The sequence below is a fragment of the Lactuca virosa genome, chromosome 3 (genome assembly GCF_052849685.1).
Source record: "Lactuca virosa cultivar CGN04683 chromosome 3, Lactuca_virosa_CGN04683_v6, whole genome shotgun sequence".
NCBI classification, from domain to species: Eukaryota; Viridiplantae; Streptophyta; class Magnoliopsida; order Asterales; family Asteraceae; genus Lactuca; species Lactuca virosa.
In genome coordinates, this window is record NC_136428.1 from 57,362,388 (window position 1) to 57,378,426 (window position 16,039).

Genomic DNA, 16,039 nt, shown 5'->3' on the forward strand with positions numbered 1-16,039 from the left:
AGCTGGCTTTCTTGTTAATCTTCATTGGGAGCTTTGGCTTTAGCTTTACTCTTTGATATCTTCATGACTTCAAGATGAACATATGAATCTTTAATGAATGACTTCATCTTGAGCAGTTGGGCTTTTCTTCAGAATTTGGCTTTGAACGCACGTCGGATGAGGAGACTTCTTGTACTGATTCTTGAAAGATAGCGCTTTCAGCTTGAGAATCTTTAGAGAGAACGTTAGAGAGAACAAATCTTCTGGATCACTTCAGCAGGTTTAAGATAGCAGCAGACTGATTGAGGAGGCTTCAATGCAATTCGTCACCTAATCTTCAAGTGCAGCTTCACCTTGCTTCTGGGGTTGAAAGATTGAATGTCGAAAGAATAATCTTCATTTCTTGCTCCTTCGAATGAGAATTCTTCGATGCTCACGGATGAAGCCTTGGCTCAGAAATCTTCGACACAAACTCCATGAGTTTCATCTTCACCTGAATTCACTTTTCAAAAAAAAACAAAACTAAAAGAAAACTTAGCACACAATAATTTTGGATTTTTCATATTTTCTGAAAAAGAAATAAAACAGAAATAACAGTATTTTTGGATTTTTAATTTTCTGATTTTTTTTTTAATTTTTAATTCTCCCCTAATATTTAAATTAGAAGAAAACTATGAACAAATTTAACAAAAATAAAATGATATCTAACTTTAAGAGTGATTTGGGATCAAAGTTTTTAGACAGCCTTTATCTGTTTATCAGTACCTCTCCCTTCATGAATAGATCTGGTCAATCGCTGGTATTGTGGTCCACTTAAACACGAGAGATTGTGACAAAATTAGGACATACTATAAGTGACAAGACAATGTGATCCTAAGTTCCTAGATAATATTCCTTAAGGACCATTCAGCTGACGACGACCAAAGATATTGTTGTCCACCTAAATTGAGCAGCGAGATCTACAGACAACCTAGTGATTGTTCAATTTTAAATGTACTAGAACGTGTTTCCCGCTTCCTGACATACCCCAATAATCAGGAACTTCCAAAGTACTCCTTACTTTAGGTGAGCAGACAATTACTATGAGAGAAGTCAGATTTGGAATGCATATGCTATACACCGAGGTCGGATCTCTTCCAATCACGCAGAGGGTGAAACATATGACTAACCAGATTTAGAGGGATTGAGAAGTAGAATGGTGCATATGTTGTGTACCAGGTTGGATGGTTAATCACGCAAAGGAGACAACATATGGCTAACAGATAGAAAGAATTGCATAGATAGAAGATGCATAGAAATAGAGTTGCATATGTTGCAGTCCAGGTCGGATCTTTCGATCACGCAGAGGAGGCAACATATGACTAACAGATAGAAAGCAAGAAAGTAATTTCCTACAGACCTACTTTATCGGAATTCCCCAGTCGCCCCATCAATACCGGAATTAAGGACAAAGTCCGTACATCGAGGAAGAGTTAAACCACAGTTCTAGATACGGATTACTTTAATGTGACCGGTGGATTATCATGTATATCTCCCTGCTCAACCTATCTAAGCGTCGTATTGTCAGACTAAATTGATCTATCTAGGTCAAGATTTTTCAAGTCTCTAGATTCCTTAAGTTCATTAATGCCTAGTCAAGTCCATTTTAATCTTTCGTGCCTACCAGCGCATCGAACACAAAGCCTAGACAATTCAGATTCAGTCCCTTACACAGATTCAGATTGCCTTTTATCACATGATTATATCACTTCCCAAAACATCTCCCTCAAGCACATTTCATTAACACCATATTTTTGATTTTCTGATTTTCTAATGTTTTTGGATTTTTTTAAACTTTTCTAATTTTTGTTTTGTTTTTATTTCTCCCCCTAAATTTGTGCATAGGAGAGAAACGAAAGTAAATGCGCAAATTTAAACTATCCTAAAACAAAAATTAGTCTTTAAAGCGAATCAGCTTAAGAAAAACTCAGGAGTATAGAGAAGAAAACTCAAACCGTAAGTCACCGATTGAATTTGCATCCAGAAGGTCTGAGAACAGCACGCGTAATCTCAGAACATATCCGAAAATTCTTCATGTCATTAAGCACAAACCCCGTTTGTGATCTCTTCCTTTATTCCTTTCCCGCAAAGGACACATACTCCCAAACAATGTTCTGAGTGTTGTACAGTTGAGAGATGTCTCCTATCATGTGCCAGGAACAGCCACTACCAACAAACCGAAGTCTGATGATATGCCTCCATAGCTGCTCCGACACAGAGCGGGATCAGTTGGTCTTTGGAACCCAGTCCATTTTGAAACTGGGTCGACCTTTGTCATCCTTGCACGGTACTCTCTCCCATGACATATCCTGTTTATCACAAACAGAAGATGAAGAAATATTAGAGTCATTAGTTGATTTGGGAGAGTGAGCCTTTAGAACCCATTTGTAGTTGGGTTTAACCCATTTCTTTTTCGATTTGATGGGTGGCTCAGTACTTGCTTTTGATCTTGATGTCGGCCGTTGAGATGACTTTGATTTTGGCTTCACGGGAGCATCTCTTGGATTTGGCTTCTTGGCCGACATTCCCTTCTTGCCCTTGGGAGTTGGATTCTTGGCCTTCTGCGCGTTCCAGTCATCATGGTCTGAACGTGACCTTGAGGGGTTTCTTTTGAAGTATCTCCCTCTTGGCGCGTTCTGCCACCCTTGTGCATAGTAGGGAATGTATGCGCGATTAGGACAATTTCTGGCAATGTGTCCAGGTGTTCCACAGTGAAAACATGTCTTTTTCTTCACTGTGAAGTTGTTTCTTCCTGCCCCTGGTGGCGTATCCTTGCCTTGTCTCTTATTTTTCCCACAAGCACAATTACAACAGGCACTCTGATCAGAAACAGCTGAGTTCGAAGCAACAGATTCAGAGTTCAAGGAGATGTTGGTTTGTTCAATGGTTTTCTCCTTGTTCTCATCTTCTGCTACTTTACCTGCACATGAAGCAGAAAAATTAGAATTTTCAACCTGAATACCTCCTGAAACAAAACCAGCTGGCTTGCCATATTGAAGATGTGCTTCCCTGTCAATTTCTTCCTGTGTCGTAGGGATGGATGTGTAGTTATGATTGAAAGGTGGAGGAACACTATCATACCCTAGACCCTTGTTTTGATTATCTTTGAATTTTAATTGGGTTTCAAATAAGGACTCAACTGTCTTACTTGACGCAGTATAATTTTTGAAACTAACGTCTGTTTTTCCACACTTAATTTTCAAGGCGTCAAGTTCTTCGGTTACAGCATCAAGTTGTCTCTTAATATAGTCATAATTTTCACACTTGTTGCTGAATTCTTCCTGAAGCTTCCTAAAGTCCTTTATTTTTGTTTCTAACTGGGCCTTTAGGGGTTTCTGTCCTTTCTTGAGTTGATAACCTTCATATCTCAGGTCCTCAACTTCTCTTTTTAATAAATCATTATGTTCACGAAGAAGTTTAATCGTAGCTTCACATGATTGAGAACATGAAACTTCACATGATTGAGAACATGAAACTTCATTGACCGGAAGGTTTGCGGAACTCATTGTTTTTCGACAATTCAAAGCGTCAAGTTCTTCAATTATATCAGCAAGACTAAGACGATTGAGATCTTTTGTCTTCTTGATGACCGCCACGTTCATATCCCACGATTTCGGAAGTGAATTCAATAGCTTTTTGTTTATCTCAGATTTGGTCAAGAAGATCCCAACTATATTCATCTCAGTAGTGAGTGTGGTAAATCGCTGCAACTGAGCTTCCAGGGTTTCTCCAGGGACATAATCGAACATGTTGAAGTTTTGTCTTAACATCTCCTGACGACTCTCTTTCATGTCTTCAATTCCCTCGTAAACTTCAAAAACTATTAAAAGCACAACTAGAACTTAAAAGTCAAACCCAAAAAAAAATGCTCTTTGACTATAAACCTCAAAAGTCAACCTTAAAAGTCAAATTTAAAAAGTCAAATTTAAAAAGTCAAACTCAAAAGTCAAACTTGAAAAGTCAAACTTAAAAGTCAAACCGAAAAGCTAAATTTGAAAATTTAAAAGTTAAACGAGAAAATCAAAGTTTAAAGTCAAACGTCAAACTTTAAAAGTCAAAGTCAAAATTTTAAGTAAAAAATCAAAAATAAAAGTCAAAATTTAAAAACTAAAATTTTTGGTTGAAAAAGAAATTTAAAAATGAAAGAAATTGATTTTTGGGGTTAAAAGTGTTAAATATGCGAAAGTGGTGCGACAGGGAGTGGTTTTAAGTTAAAATCGAAAGGCTTGTAACAAGTTGCTGATTGGTTCAACTGGTAAGGTGAAGGGCTGATGAATCAGAGGTCTTGAGTTCGAACCCCGACACCTACAATTCGCCTTCGACTTTTGTTGAACGCTGCTGCAAGCCGTAGACCAAGCCGCGTTGCCGAGCCGTCCTCCAAGCCACGATCCACCAAGCCGAATTCCGAGCCGAGGCGCAGACGATCCGAGCCGTAAACCGCCGAGCCGTATACCCCGACACCTACAATTCGCCTTCGATTTTTGTTGAACGCTGCTGCAAGCCGTAGACCAAGCCGCGTTGTCGAGCCGTCCTCCAAGCCACGATCCACCAAGCCGAATTCCGAGCCGAGGCACAGACGATCCGAGCCGTAAACCGCCGAGCCGTATACTCCGAGCCGTAAACTCCGGACCGTAAACACGTTTACGGCCGTAAACTCCGGGAAACCCTAGCCGCCGACCGTAAACCCTTCAAAGACCGTAAACTCTTCGCAGATTACGTGAAAAACAGCGTTTTTCACTTCTTTTTGCTCCAAAACTCGATCAAAAACTCGTTTTTATCAAAAACGCGAAGAACAAACCCCCCCTAATTTTCAGAGATCTATCCAAAAATGCAAGAATCTTTCAAAAATAAGATCAAATATGCTCCAGATCTGACAAAAATGACTGATACAATCCAAGCTCTGATACCACTTGTAAGTCCCTAATCTGCTTGTGTATCAATCAGATCCGTTTGATGGTGCGGAATCCCAATCAAACGGATGATGTCAGATCAAATAGAAGAGAAGGAGAAGAAGAATAATTTGAATCTCAATGTATTAATGATCAGAATGATGATCCTTTATATGAGATTCACACACACTCACACACACTCTCTTTTCTCTAGTTTCTCTCTCTAGAACACCTTCAAAATGCACACACTTAAGCTCCTCTAGTCTATGTGTTCCTCCTTCACATGCACTCCTCACCCTATATATATATGGACCTAAGGCCAAGCCCAAAATACAAATAATCCAATGCTCGGTCCAAGCTACAATTAATCATATACTATTTTTGGCCCAAATAATAAAAACAATAAATGCTTAGAAAAGCAAAGTATAAACCATATTTTTGACCCAACACTGTAATCTTCTTGTAATTTCCTAAAGTCCATAGTCTTGGCCTCTAATTGAGCTTTCAGAGGTTTCTGACCTTTCCTAAGAGTATAGCCTTCGTATTTGAGGTCCTCATTTTCTCTTTTTAATAAATCGATTTGATTTCGGAGAAATTTAATAGTAGTTTCACAAGATGGAGTACATGAAACTTCATTTACCGGAATTGATGCGGAACTCATTTTTTTTTTATTATTATTATAATTTTATATATATATATATATATATATATATATATATATATATATATATATATTTTATTTATTATTATTATTATTTTTTTAATTGCCCTTTGACTTAAAAACCGAGAAAGTCAACCTTCAAATTCAAATTTAAAAGTCAAACTTGAAAAGTCAAACTTAAAAGTCAAACCGAAAGACTAAATTTGAAATTTTAAAAGTTAAACGAAAAAGTCAAAGTTTAAAGTCAAAGGTCAAATTTGAAAGTCAAAGTCAAAATTTTAGGTAAAAAGTCAAAAATAAAAGTCGAAAATTAAAAACTAAAATTTTTGGTAGAAAATGGAATTTAAAAATAAAAGATTTTGAATTTTGGGCAAAAAATGTTAAATTTGCGAAATTTGGTTCGAAATTGAGAAGCCTTGTGAATTAAATTGGGAAGGAGGAGACCATCCAGCATGCTAGCTCAGATGGTAAGGCGCGTGGATTAGTTGGGAGGAGACCCAGGTTCGATCCTCGGCACCTTCAACTTCGCTTCCTATTTTTTTATTAAACGCCGATGTGCGAGGAAACGAGGATGCGAGGACGACTGCTACTGCTGACCGAGACCGAAGCGAAGACCAAGCCGTAAACGTCCGAGCCGCAAACTGCCATGCCGCACACGTCCGAGCCGCACACCGAGCCGGACGCAAACTGCCAAGCCGCACACGTCCGAGCCGCACACTCCGAGACGCACACTCCGAGCCGTACACCTTCAACCAGCCGCACACCTTCAACAGCTTCGCGAAAAAACGACGTTTTTCATTCATTTTTGATCCAAAACTCGATCAAAAACTCGTTTTTATCAAAAATGCCAAGAACAAACCCCCCTTAATTTTCAGAGATCTATCCAAAAACGCAGAAATCCTACAAAAATAAGATAAAATACGCTGTAGATCTGACAAAATTGATTGATACAATCCAAGCTCTGATACCACTTGTAAGTCCCTGATCTGCTTGTGTATTAATCAGATCCGTTTGATGGTGCGGAATCCCAATCAAATGGATGATGCCAGATCACAATAAGAAGAGAAGGAGAAGAAGAAGATGATGAATCTTGTATTATTTGATGATTAGAATGTAGATCCAAATACAAGATTCACACACACTAACACACACTCTTCTTCTCTCTAGTTTCTCTCTCTAGAATATGCTCCTCTACTCTCTTCTTGCCATACACTAATCTACCCATTACATCTATTTATATGGACCTCCAGCCGTACACGTGTGTACAGCCGCACACCCTGTGTACGGCCGTACACAGGGTGTGCGGCCGTACACACGTGTACGGCCGTACACAGCCACAAAATTACGGGAAAGTACATTTTCTTAGAAAAGCAAAGTATAAACCATATTTTAACCCAACAATCTCCCCCTTGGTTTATAGCTTTCTTTTCTAATTGACCCAACAAGCTCCCCCTAAAAAGTAGCTGGCTTTTCTTGTCGATCTTCAATGGGAGCTTGGCTTCAACTTTTAATCTTCAATTTCTTCACAACATCAGGATGAACATATGAATCTTCTATGAATGACTTCATCTTGAGTAGTTGGGCATTTATTCAGAATTTGACATTGAACGCACATTGGGTGAGGAGGCTTGATGTAGAGATTCTTGAAAGATGGCGCTTTCAGCTTGAGAATCTTCAGAGAGAACAAAGAGAACGAATCTTCTGGATCACTTCAGCAGGTTCATAGATAGCGGCAGATTGATTGAGGAGGCTTCAATGCAATCCGTCACATAATCTTCAAGTGCAGCTTCACCTTGCTTCCGGAGTTGAAAGATTGAATGTTAAAAGAATAATCTTCATTTCTTGCTCCTTCGAATGAGAATTCTTCGATGATCACGGATGAAACTTTGGCTCAGAAAATCTCGATACAGTCTCCATGAGTCTCATCTACACCTGAATTTACTTTTCAAGACAAAACAAAACTAAAAGAAAACTTAGCACACAATTTATTTATTTATTTATTTTATTTTTTTTGGATTTTTATATTTTCTGAAAAAATAAAACAGAAACAAAAATATTTTTGGATTTTCTGATTTTTCTGAACAAGAAATAACACTATTTTTGGATTTTTAATTTTTTGATTTTTGTTTGATTTTTGAAGTTTTTTTTTTAATTCTCCCCCTAAATTTGTGCACAGAGGAAAACTATCAACAAATTTAACAAAAAGAAAAATATTTGGGATCAAAGATGTGAGACAGCCTGAACTTGTTTATCAGTACCTTCACCTTCATGAATAGATCTGGTCAATTGCCGGTATTGTGGTCCACTTAAACACGAAGGATATCGACAAACTTTTCTAAATAAACCATTTAGCTGACGACGACCACGGGTATTGTTGTCCACTTAAATTAAGTAGCGAGATCTACAGACAACCTCTAAATGGTTCAATTTTAGTTGCACTAGAACGTGTTCCCCACTTCCCGATATACCCTGGTTATCAAGAACTTCCTAAGGACTCCTTACTTTAGGTGAGTAAACAATTATTAAGGAGGAAGTTAGATTTAGAGATAGATGCATATGTTGTGTCCCAGGTCGGATCTCTTTCAATCACGCAGAGGGGACAACATATGGCTAACAGAGATAGAAGGATTAAGAGGTAGAATGTTGCATATGCAGTGTTCCAGGTCGGATATGTTTCAATCACGCAGAGGAGACAGCATATGGCTAACAGATAGAAATAGTTTCATAGATAGGGATGTGCGTAGAAATAGAGTTGCATATGCTGCATTCCAGGTCGGATCTCTTCCAATCACGCAGAGGAAGCAACATATGACTGACAGATAGAAAGCAAGAAAATAATTTCCTACAGACCTACTTTATCAGAACCCCCAGTCGCCCTATCAGAACCAGAATTAAGAACATAAGTCTGTACATCAAGGAAAAGTTGAATCACAGTTCTAGATGCGTATTAATTTAGTGTATCCTGTGGGTTCCCGTGTTTATCTCACTGCTCAATCTACCCGAGCGTCGTATGGTCAGTCCAAACAATCCTATCTAAATCCACACTGTCAAATCCTTCGTGCCTACCAGCACATTGAACACAAAGTCTAGACAATTCAGATTCATTCCTTTACACATGTTTTAGACTGCCCGTTATCACTTTCTTGATATCACTTCCCAAACAATACCTATTAAAGAAAAAATAAAAAATTGTCTTCAAAACGAATCAGTTTAAGATAAAATCACATTTAGAATCTGCACTAACTCTTGATAAGTAGGTTTATAACACATTTAGAATTGGTAGTTGTGATGTCTTTAAGACAAAGACCAACTAAGACCAATTGTGTGAAGTGTTATCCTTGATAAGAATCTGCACTAACTCTTGAATATTTGATTGTAAAGGAATGTTTCTTGACAAAAGAATCTTATATGTCAAGAGGACAGTAGGAGTCTTAAAGATATTGAAAAGCTTCAAGAACTAATCAAGAATAAACCTATTGTTTATCACTAGCACACGACTTGAGGTTTGTAACCTATCCTGTTGACATATTCTTGTTTCTGTGCCCATTCCAGTAAAGTTGACTATGCATGTGAATTCTATGAGTGCTCAATTGCTTGCATAACAACTTGGAAGCAATGGTAGGCCCTTGTGCTGCCAAGTGGCAAGAAATTAAGATTGAACAAGTTCAGTCCATATGAGTTTGGATTTGTCACTAACCTTGTCTTGTAATTATGGTTATGACAAATTCACATGGATAGGAACACATACACCATAAAATCTAAGTGTCATAAGGTTTCTCTCCACTTCATGAAAATGAGTGTGAGGAAATACTTTCACTAAGTAGATTTAATGAGATAGCAATTTTGATATTTGCATTCTCCAATTCGATTATGATTACGGCATCCCTCTTCATAGTTCGAATTGTGAGAAATGGCAAAAAGTCTAAACATTTGAGACTTATTACTGTAAATTATGAAATTGGTTAGACACACATGTGAGCTATCTAAGGAAAAATGTATGAGTTTAAGAAGCCTAGATAAAGTCTTATCGAAGCATCTTGTATCAGAAATTTGAACTTTGGTAAGAAAGTCAACAAGTATTGATTTCTAGAAGTCCAGCTTATTTTTGGGTACATGTCTAAGCTAGTGGGAGCATAAGTGTTATGCTATTAAAGAAATAATTGGTATGCTAGTGGGTGCATAATCATTATGGTAAGTATTGAAAGTTAGCAATGTTAATTATAGAAAACAAAAGTTTCAATTCGGAAAGTTGCAGACTTTGAAAAAGTTGTTTTGCTATAATTAAGGGAGAGGAACTCATACTTCATTTCAAATCTAAAATCTTAGATTGTGAGATTTTAATCAAATTTAGTCAAGGATATATATGAATGTCATGTTGGAATAATTCAACATAAGGAAATTCTATATATGGAAATATTATAGCAAGAGAATTGTAAAGTAACACGTCTTTATGTAAGACATTATGAATCGTATCCTATATGCTTCGTGTATAGGATCGATTGCATATGCTATAATATTTATGTGTTCTGAATTTTCCAAATGCCTAGGGCATTAAGAAGGAAAAAGGACCAAACCGGATATGACTAAAGTTTCTAAACAATTGCTAAGAACAATCTAAGGTTCGCCAAAGATTGGTTGCTTGTGGGCAATTGGAAGTATTGTAATGGATGAATCATATTGACATTATTATGAATAGACATGATTCTATTAATAATGAGTTGTCATATGGCAAATATGGAAATGTTTCCATAATGGGAGTTGGATATTAAAAAAAAATATATGTGTAGGTTAGAAACTTTTATGTAAGAAGGATGTTCAAAGGAATGTACTTTGAAATTGAGACTTCACTTTCATGGAATTGTTCTTGTAACAATCTTCAAAGGAATACTTTTTAATATCATTGGCAAAGTTTTTGTGACTTTAGTACCATGACTGTTGGGTCAAAAATATGGTTTATACTTTGCTTTTCTAGGCAATTGTATTTTTCTATAATATTTTATGAGTTTACGGTCAGGTTTACGGCCAGGTGGGTGTTTACAGTCATAAACACCCATTGGGCCGTAAACCTGTTTACGGCCGTAAACAGGTTTACGACCGTAAACCCTGTTTACGGCCCAATGGGTGTTTATGACCGTAAACCAATTTACGGCCCATGTTTCTCATGTATATATATATAGGGGTGAGGGGTGTGAGGAATAGATTGATGAACAGAGAAGGAGTGTACGGAATAGAGAGAAGAGAGGAGTTTTAGTGTGTGTAAGTGTGTGAATCTTGTGTAAAGGATCTTCATTCTAATCAATACATTCAAGATTCATCATCTTCTTCTTCTTCTTCTCTTTTATTTGATCTGACATCATCCGTTTGATTGGGATTCCGCACCATCAAACGGATCTGATTGATACACAAGCAATTTAGGGACTTACAATTGGTATCAGAGCTTGGATTGTATCAGTCATTTTTGTCAGATCTGGAGCATATTTGATCTTATTTGAAAGATTTCTGCGTTTTTGGATAGATCTCTGAAAATTAGGGGAGGTTTGTTCTTCGTGTTTTTGATAAAAACGAGTTTTTGATCGAGTTTTGGAGCAAAAAGGGTGAAAAACGTTGTTTTTGGTCGTAACCAGCGAGGGGGTGGCGGCGTTTACGGTCAGCAGCTAGGGTTTCCGAGGTTTATGGTCCGGAGTTTACGGTCCGAGGTTTACGGTCCGGAGTTTACGGCCCTCGGAGTTTACGGCCCGCACGTGTACGGCTCGGGTTTACGGTCAGCAGCAGTTTCCGGTTCGCACCAGGTCCTCGCATCGCGTCGTCGGTCTTCGTACCTCGCATCGCTTCGCACCTCGCCTCGTTCAGGAGCCTCGGTCTCGCGCCTCGCACCTCGTCCTCGCGAGCAGCAGCCTCGCCTTCGCATCTAAAAAATAGGAAACGGAATTGGGGGGTGTCGGGGATCGAACCCGGGACCTTTGGTTGAGCAACACAGCGCTTTACCAACTCGTCTAGCTAACAACTTGCTTCACTCCTTCGAAATTTAATTCATAAAGTGTCCCTCTCGGTTCCAACTTTCGCATTTTTGTCAATTTCAGCTCAAAATTCAAAATCTTTATTTTTTTTATTCCATTTTCTACAAAATTTTAGATTTTAATTTTTGACTTTTAATTTTTGACTTTTGACCTTAAATTTTGTCTTTGACTTCTAAGTTTGACCTTTGACTTTCACATTTAACTTTTAAATTTTCAAATTTAGCTTTTCGGTTTGACTTTTCAAGTTTGACTTTTGAGTTTGACTTTTTAAATTTGACTTTTAAGGTTGACTTTTGAGGTTTGTAGTCAAAGGGTTTGACTTTTAAGTTCTAGTTGTGCTTTAAATGGTTTTTGAGGTTTACGAGGGAATTGAAGACATGAAAGAGAGTCGTCAGGAGATGTTAAGACAAAATTTCAACATGTTCGATTATATCCCTGGAGAAACCCTGGAAGCTTAGTTGCAGCGATTTACCACACTCACTACTGAGATGAATATAGCTGGGATCTTCTTGACCAAATCTGAGATAAACAAAAAGCTATTGAATTCACTTCCGAAGTCGTGGGATATGAACGTGGCTGTCATCAAGAAGACAAAAGATCTCAATCGTCTTAGTCTTGCTGATATAATTGAAGAACTTGACGCTTTGAATTGTCGAAAAACAACGAGTTCCGCAAACATCCCGGTCAATGAAGTTTCATGTTCTCAATCATGTGAAGTTTCATGTTCTCAATCATGTGAAGTTTCATGTACACTATCTAGTGAAGATACGATTAAATTTCTTCGGGAACAAATTGATTTATTAAAAAGAGAAGTTGAGGACCTGAGATATGAAGGATATCAACTCAGGAAAGGACAGAAAAATGTGAACATTATGATTATATCAAGAGACAGAATGCTGAGTTAATTACTGAGCTTGATACATTAAAAGGGCAATTTGAAACTGCAAATTTTGATTTTAAAAAGTTTGATGTATCAAGCGAAGTAGTTGCCAACATGATAGACCATTGCATGCAATTTAAACATAATCAGTCAAAGGGTTTAGGATACGATAATGTACCTCCTCCTTTTAATCATACATATCAGTATCAACCTTTGTCTAAAGAGGAGATTGCCAACGAACCATTCATTGTTTATGGCAAACCAGCTGGTTTTGTATCAGGAGGCATTATTAATGTTGAAAAAACTAATGTTTCTACTTCCTATGCAGATCAATCCTTAAACCAATCCAAGCAAGCAGCTGAAGAGAGTGTGTATGATAGTAAAGTAGCAGAAGATGAGAACAAGGAGAAAACCATTGAACAAACCAACATCTCCTTGAGCTCTGAATCTGTTGCTTCGAACTTAGTTGCTTCTGATCAACCTGTTGTTGAGAAGTACAGGCCACCAAATCAAGTTAAACAGAATGCATGCTGCAACTGTGCGTGTGGGAAAAGCAAGAGACAAGGCAAAGACACGCCACCAGGGGCAGGAAGAAACAATTTCCCAGTGAAGAAAAAGACTTGTTTTCACTGTGGAACACCTGGTCACATTGCCCGAAACTGTCCAAATCGCGCATACGTTCCCTACTACGCACAAGGGTGGCAAAACGCGCCAAGAGGGAGATATTCCAAAAGAAACCCCTCAAGGTCACGTTCAGACAATGATGACTGGAATGCGCAGAAGAGCAAGAATCAAACTCCAAAGGACAAGAATCAAAATCCCAAAGTCAAGAAGGAAATGCCAGCCAAGAAGCCCAATCCAAGAGATGCTCCAATGAAACAAAGACCGGTTAGGTCAAAGTCATCTCAACGGCCGACATCAAGATCAAAAGCAAGTACTGAGCCACCCATCGGATCGAAAAAGAAATGGGTTAAACCCAATTACAAATGGGTTCCAAAGGCTCACTCTCCCAAATCTTCTAACGATTCTAATATTTCTTCATCTTCTGTTTGTGATAAACAGGATATGTCTTGGGAGAGAGTACCATGCGTTAATGACAAAGGTCGACCCAGTTTCAAAATGGACTGGGTTCCAAAGACCAACTAATCCCGCTCTGTGTCGGAGCAGCTATGGAGGCATATCATCAGACTTCGGTTTGTTGGTAGTAGCTGTTCCAGGCACATGATAGGGGACATCTCTCAACTGTACAACATTCATAAATTTGTTTGGGAGTATGTGTCCTTTGCGGGAAGGGAAGAAAGAAAGGGATCACAAACGGGGTTAGTGCTTAATGACATGAAGAATTTTTGGATCTGTTCTGAGATTACGCGTGCTGTTCTCAGACCTTCTGGATGCAAATTCAATCGGTGACTTACGGTTTGAGTTTTCTTCTTTATACTCTTGAGTTTTTTTTCTTATGCTGATTCGCTTCAAAGACAAATTTTTGTTTTAGGATAGTTTAAATTTGCGCATTTACTTTCGTTTCTCTCCTATGCACAAATTTAGGGGGAGAAATAAAAACAAAAATTTAAAAATTTAAAAAAAAAATCCAAAAACATTAGAAAATCAGTAAATCAAAAATGCGTTGCTGATAGTTTTTGTTTGTAGATGATGTTTTGGGAAGTGATATAATCATGTGATAACAGGCAATCTGAATCTGTGTAAGGGACTGAATCTGAATTGTCTAGGCTCTGTGTTCGATGCGCTGGTAGGCACGAAAGATTAAAATGGACTTGACTAGGCATTAATGAACTTAAGGAATCTAGAGACTTGAAAAATCTTGACCTAGATAGATCCATTTAGCCTAACAATACAACGCTCAGATAGGTTGAGCAGGGAGATATACATGATAATCCACCGGTCACATTAAAGTAATCCGTATCTAGAACTGTGGTTTAACTCTTCCTCGATGTGCGGATTTTGTCCTTAATTCCGGTATTGATGGGGTGACTGGGGAATTCCGATAAAGTAGGTATGTAGGAAATTATCTTCTTGCTTTCTTTCTGTTAGTCATATGTTGCCTCCTCTGCGTGATTGAAATACATCCGACCTGGACTGCAACATATGCAATTCTATTTCTCTGCATCTTCTATCTATGCAATTCTTCCTGTCTGTTAGTCATATGTTGTCTCCTTTGCGTGATTGAAATACATCCGACCTGGTACACAACATATGTACCATTCTACTTCTCAATCCCTCTAAATCTGGTTAGTCATATGTTTCACCCTCTGCGAGATTGGAAGAGATCCGACCTGGGTGTATAGCATATGCACTCTAAATCTGACTTCTCTCATAATAATTGTCTGCTCACCTAAAGTAAGGAGTACTTTGGAAGTTCCTGATTATTGGGGTATGTCATGAAGCGGGAAACATGTTCTAGTACATTTAAAATTGAACAATCACTAGGTTGTCTGTAGATCTCGCTGCTCAATTTAGGTGGACAACAATATCTTTGGTCGTCGTCAGCTGAATGGTCCTTAAGGAATATTATCTAGGAACTTAGGATCACATTGTCTTGTCACTTATAGTATGTCCTAATTTTGTCACAATCTCTCGTGTTTAAGTGGACCACAATACCGGCGATTGACCAGATCTATTCATGAAGGGAGAGGTACTGATAAATGGATAAAGGCTATCTAAAAACTTTGATCCCAAATCACTCTTAAAGTTAGCTATTATTTTTATTTTTGTTGAATTTGTTCATAGTTTTCTTCTAATTTAAAAAATATTAGGGGAGAATTAAAAGTTTTAAAAACCAAACAAAAATCAGAAAATTAAAAAACTCCAAAAATAGTGTTATTTCTGTTTTATTTCTTTTTCAGAAAATTTGAAAACTCCAAAAATATTCTGTGCTAAGTTTTCTTTTAGTTTTGTTTTGTCTTGAAAAGTGAATTCAGGTGAAGATGAAACTCATGGAGTTTGTGTCGAAGATTTCTGAGCCAAGGATCCGTGATCATCGAAGAATTCTCATTCGAAGGAGCAAGAAATGAAGATTATTCTTTCGACATTCAATCTTTCAACCCCAGAAGCAAGGTGAAGTTGCACTTGAAGATTAGGTGACGGATTGCATTGAAGCCTCCTCAATCAGTCTGCTGCTATCTTGTACCTGCTGAAGTGATCCAGAAGATTAGTTCTCTCTGATGTTCTCTCTGAAGATTCTCAAGCTGAAAGCACTATCTTTCAAGAATCAGTACATCAAGCCTCCTCACCCGACGTGCGTTCAAAGCCAAATTCTGAAGAAAAGCCCAACCGCTCAAGATGAAGTCATTCATTGAAGATTCATATGTTCATCTTGAAGTTATGAAGATATCGAAGATTAAAGCTGAAGCCAAAGCTCCTAATGAAGATTAACAAGAAAAGCCAGCTACTTTTTAGGGGGAGCTTGTTGGGTCAATTAAGAAAAGAAAGCTATAAACCAAGGGGGAGATTGTTGTGTCAAAAATATGGTTTATACTTTGATTTTCTAGGCAATTGTATTTTTCTGTAATATTTTATGAGTTTACGGTCAGGTTTACGGCCAGGTGGGTCTTTACGG